The sequence below is a fragment of the Nelumbo nucifera genome, chromosome 3 (assembly GCF_055504915.1).
Source record: "Nelumbo nucifera cultivar China Antique chromosome 3, China Antique-T2T, whole genome shotgun sequence".
Taxonomy (NCBI): Eukaryota; Viridiplantae; Streptophyta; class Magnoliopsida; order Proteales; family Nelumbonaceae; genus Nelumbo; species Nelumbo nucifera.
In genome coordinates, this window is record NC_142651.1 from 8,348,646 (window position 1) to 8,354,664 (window position 6,019).

The window sequence follows — 6,019 nt, forward strand, 5'->3', positions numbered from 1 at the left end:
ATGCTAGGAAAATTTCGAGATTAAATCTCACATATGTAAGCCTTTTTTTTAATCGTTTACGTGAGGTCCTAAGTCGTAACTATTGGAACATAGATAAAATGGTAGGAAAGTTAAAATATGGTTGTATACATTATAAATCTCGTTTATATTAAAAATTATTAATCGAAATATTTAATTAATTATTTTTAGTTAATAGATGGACTTTGGATTTGGATCAATGTGAGAACCAGACTGGGCATCAAACCCGGAAAAAAAAGGAGAGGTTCGCAGGTTATGATATAACATAAAACAATGTTTTCAAAACTGGATTAGATGGTTAGACCAGAAAAACTGGGAATTGGTCACCTGGTCCGTTCTGTTTTACCCCAAAACTGTTATTTGGCCAAAAACCATTGATTTGGTCAGTGAATTGTTACCATTTTTTAGGTTTTTTTTATATTTTTAATTTTTTTGTCAGAGTGGGTTGTCCATTTAGACCAGATGGTTGGACTGTTCGACTTGGGAACTGGACCCAGAATGGTTCCCTGTGTGGTTTGGTTTTAAAATACTTGCATAAAAATATTAATTATATGTATATATTCAAAGAATAATATATTCTTTAATAACATATTTCTGATTTTAGATTTATTTTTTATAATAAAAATTAATATTTGAGGCCAAAAAAGGTGTTTTTTGATAAAGTAGTGGGACAAGCACCCAAAATTAAAACTAAGGTCACCCCAATCAGACATTCAATGTTTATAGCCTTTAGAAGTTTGCATTTATGTGATAAAAAAAATTCAAAAAATGGATTGGTTTGTCGATTTTCTAGTTTAATTGGTCGGGATGGTGGTTTTTGTCGAATTTTTACCCAATCTAGTCCAGTTTTGGGGTATGATTAAATTTCACCTTTGTTACATTTCTACCGGTCTAATCCAGTTTTTTAAACATTGCTTTGAATTATCCTATATAAACAAAGGTTTTTCATGATTTTGTTTTTAAAACAGAAACAACTGTTACAAATGCATGGTGCGTGTGACACCAATGGAATAGTCAATCTTTCATATTTCAATATGTATGGTACCGTACTGTTCTTTGATGTATTAAGGCCAAGTTGGACAGAGGTCTTTGTAATACCAGTTGGAGAGAACTCTTTCTTGATGTTGTACTCTTTTCTCAAATGTCTTATGGGTCTGATCATTTACCTGTCTATCTTAATACTTACCCGGTTAGAAGTAAAAGGAAAAAACCTTTTAGATTTGAAGAAATGTGGTTGACTCATAGTAAATGTGAGGAAATTATTAGAGACAGTTGGAGTGGAGGGAGCAAGTATGTGAGGTGGAAGTGGAAAAGGCTGAGGGGGCTTTTGATCAAGTGGAACAAGGAAGAATTTGGTGCAAAGTCAAATTAAGGAAGCAAAACTATCATTGGAAAGAGAGAAAAATAAACATGGCTCTGATTTTAACTTCCCAGCCATGAAAGAGGCAGGAAAAAAGTTGGATATGAGAGGAAATAATGTGGGCCCAAAAATCTAGAGTGAATTGGTTAGAGTCCGGATCTCCTACCCATGTTTATCGCAGCCGCACATGGAGAACATCTCATCCTCTACATAGTATTATGCAGGGGGAGATGTTCCCATTTCACGGGGAGTAGTGTATTGTGGGTAGGCATGGGCAGGGTTCTTGTGGGCAGGAGATTCAAAGTCAATTGGTTAATGTATGGGGATCAAAATACTAGATTTTTGCATAATACTACAATTAGGAGGAGAGTTAGAAATAGGATCCTAAAATTAAGGAATGAATGGAAGGTGAAGATGATATTAAAAAAAATCTTTACATATTACTTTGAAGAAATCTTTACCACCTCCAATCCTACGGATGTGGATTTGGCTATCAACAATATTCATCTAGTAATTTTTTAAGAAGATGATCTGTAGAGAGAGGTAATTGAGGATGAGATTCACCAAGCCTTGTTTTAGATGGCTCTGAGGAAAGCTCTAGGTCTGGATGAATTCCCCAATCTTTTTTACCAAAAGTTTTGGAGCCTGGTCAAAGAAGACATTATAAAAAAATTGGGGATTTTTTTTAAGGAAGGGAAATTGAGTTCTGAAATAAATTCCACCTTTATAACTTTAATTCTCAAAATAAAAAAAAACATTAAGTCAACCTCGCATTTTCGGCCTATAAGCCTTTATAACTCTGTTTACAAAATAATAGCCAAAATCTTAGCAAATAAACTAAGGGAAACTGGAAAAGATTATCTCTGAGAATCAAGTGCCTTCATTCAAGGGAGAGTGATCACTGACAACATCCTAATTTCTCATGAGGTCTTACACCATATGAAGACATCTAAATAAAAAAAATGATGGATGACAATCAAATTGGATGAGTAAGGCATATGATAGTGTAGAGTGGAATCCTACCAAATTCTAATCAATGGCTCTCCCTCGAAGAAAATTTGGCCACAAAGAGGGCTAAGAGTGGGATCCTCTCTCCCCTTATTTATTCTAGTTATGCTCTGATGTATTCTCCTCTTTATTAAATGGCTTAGTTAGAGTTAAAAGGCTTTCTGGTGTCAAGATTTGTAAGTAAGCTCCAGTCCTCTCTCTCTCTCTCTCTCTTCCAAATGATAGCTATGTCTTTGCTAAGGCTGATTTGGAAGAAGGAGGAGCATTATTGGAGGTTATTTTCTCCTATGAGAAAGCCTCTGGCCAACAAGTGAACTATTCAAAACCCGAAGTCTTCTTTAGTCCCAACATGCATCCTAAACTTAAAGGGTTGGTGGTAAATAGACTTTATGTTAGAAAGATAGATAATACATTTAATTATTTAGGAACATATCATTTAATAGATGCAAGTGTCAACTTTTTGAACATCTAATTGTAAAAGTTGCAAACAAGGCTAGGGGCTGGAGGAATGCTCTTCTCTCTTAAGTTGGGAAAGAAGTGTTGCTCAAATCAGTAATCACAACCATCCCTACCAATTGTACGTCTTGTTTCTTGTTGCTAAATAAAACTTGTGACAACATTAGTAAGGTTTAAAAAAGCTTTTGGTGGGGGGATTTAGAAGATAAAAGAAAGGTGAGATGGGTGTCTTGGGATAAAATTTGTAAGAACCCTTGTTTTGGGGGGCAGGGCTTTAGAGATTCACATACTTTTAATATTGCCCTTCTCTCAAAATTAGCTTGGAGGCTTTGTTTTGACTCTTCTAGCCTTTGGGCTCAAGCCATGAAAGCTAAACATTTCCCAAATGATCACTTCTTAAAGGCCAAAGGTAGAAGAGGGCAATCTTAGGGGTGGAAGATTGTGTTGGAAGGGAGGGGTGTGATTGTGAAAGGGGTAGTTTTGAAAATTAATAGAGGAACTAACATAAGAATTTGGGACAACCCTTGGATTCCAGATGTTAATGGTTTTAAGCCCGTAGGTCCAAAACCAAGGCCAGACAACATTGACTTGGTTTCTGACCTCATAAACCAGGAAAATAGGGAACGAAACCTTGAAAAACTAAACTCTTTATTCACCCCTACACTTGCTGAAAAAATTATGCACATTGACCTTGCTGGAAATCTATGGGAAGACAGATTGGTGTGGAATCCAAACAAGAAGGGTTTGTTCTCAGTCAAGTCAACCTATTCAATAGCTTTTGAAAATCGGGGTAATAGGAATTTTGCAATTCAGACTTCAATGATCACTCATGAAGGATGGAATGCAATTTGGAAGATTCAAGTAGAGCAAAAAATTTTAAATTTTCTATAGAAATGTTGGTTGAACAACATTGAAGTTAAGGATAATCTGTTTAATAGAAAAATAGCTTCATCCTCCAACTGTGAAAGATGTAACCATCATGCTGAATCCATTTTGCAAGCTCTAGTATATTGTGATTAATCTAAGTGCATCTAGTTAGGGGTAAGCATCGAGATTGACTTACAACAACTTAACCATATGCATAGGTTTGATAGTTGGTTCATGCTTTTGTTAAATGAGATCGGATTAAAAAATTCTGATATCCTAGCTAATTGTGCTATCTACTTATGGGAAATTTGGAAGGATAGGAATGATTTTTATTATGAAAAAAATTTGATTTTAATCATTTGGATGTCATCTCTTCTATTCACAGATTTATAGTGGAGAGATCTCAAAACTTGCCTTTGAGATAGGAAAGCTCTTCAAGAACTAAGTTGTGTTCAAAGATCACTTCATCTTTTTGGGTTCCACCAAAAGCGGGTTTTGTCAAAGCAAATGTGGATGGTGGGTTTTGAAATTCAAGGAAAGCTTTAGTGGGTTTTGTTTTTAGAGATTGTACAAGCGTATTTCTTTTTGCAAAGGCTGGTTAGGTCTAAGCTTCTTCTTCTTTGATTGCAGAGGCCAAAGCCTTATTTGAACCAATGAAAACTACAATTAATTTAAATTTGGAAGCATGGGTTTTTGAATCAGATTGTAAATCTCTAATAGACAATCTTTTTGATTCTGATCTGAACTGCCACTGTGATTTATTGCTTTTATGCATGGATTTAAGGAAACTGATTCAAGGAAGATCTTTTGATTTTTGTTGGGTGCCTTGCTCTGCTAATGGGGTGGCACATAAACTAGCTATCGATGAATTGTCTTCTTAGAGCTGTTTCACTGAAGCTATGCCTAGATGATTGGCAATCTCTGTGCTAGTTGTTGTATGTAAGTGTCTTGCTTTTGCCTTTTTTTTTTATTTGTTTCTATTGTTCTCTTGTTTATGAGTCAATCACTCTTTTCACCAAAAAGGTGCTTTGATGTATATTCGTTTTTACCATGAATTGGCATAAATATTATTAATACTTAAAGGTAGGCATATTTTAAAAAAAAGTTATTGGTGAGTGTTCGTTTCAAAATGTTTTCAATTGACTTTAGGGAGAATGACGGTTCAGCCCAGGGTCAGAATTTTTAGGCCCAAAGTATAGTTGGGATAGGTGCCTGTTCGGAATTGATGCTAATTTACGAGTGGGCATTAGTGTATAGAATGGGGGTTTTTGACATTTTGAATGTATATAACTCTGCAGTGGAATTCAGAAATCTGCATTGGGCCTGTCCCTACTTTTCCATTAACTTTATAGCAAAAAAAATATAGATAAGTTTATTTTTTTTATTCCATTCTCAATATCGTGCATTGGACACAAAGATATGTTTTTTAATTATGGGCAGTAGATTGGTGGCCTGTTTTTCAGTGATGATGCATAGGACTGGACTATTAGATCCATCAAGGAAAAAGTTACCCACTTATTAACCTTTTTTGATATTGTACGCATAAACTATATAAATAGAAAATCTGAATCGGGCTGCTCATGAACTTGCTTATCAGGCTTGTAAATATAACAAACTCCAAGTGTATAGGGCAGCCATCTTCCTTCCTGTACTCCTTTAGTGTTTATCAATGAATGCTTTCTGGGTTTCTTTTGGGGAAAAAACAAGAACTTCTGAATGTATAACCGGGAATAATATTTATTGATATCTATTATGCAAAAATGTCTAATTTTTTTACTGCCCACATTTTTCTTGGTACAACATAACTGGTCTTACAAGTTACAGCAATTTTATAAAGTTTTCCTTCAATCTAAGTGAAATTCGTCTATCACACAAGACTTAGGAACCCCTCCAATATTTTCATCTCACTCTAATTCTATGGTTAATATCCTCTTCAATCTCTTCTTTCTTACAAATTAAAATTACTAATCTAGGGTGCCTGAAAAAGGTCCCATTGCGTTATATCTTGATCTTCTCAATCTTTGATTACTTAACCTAATGCATTTGTAATTGTAGATTCAAGAAAAGCATGCCAATGGAAGAAATTCTAACCATTGAAACAAATATATATATATATATATTATCTGAAATTTCAAATAGTTTTCCTCTAATTTTTTATAATGTTTTTATATTTTATGTAATTTCTGTTATTTCAATCATTTTGGATTGTACGGGGTCCAATCCAATCCATTTGCATTAAAATGGATGGGATTGGACCTTGGGTTTGATTGGATTAAGATTATTCATTAATGGATAAAGTATTGGACTGAG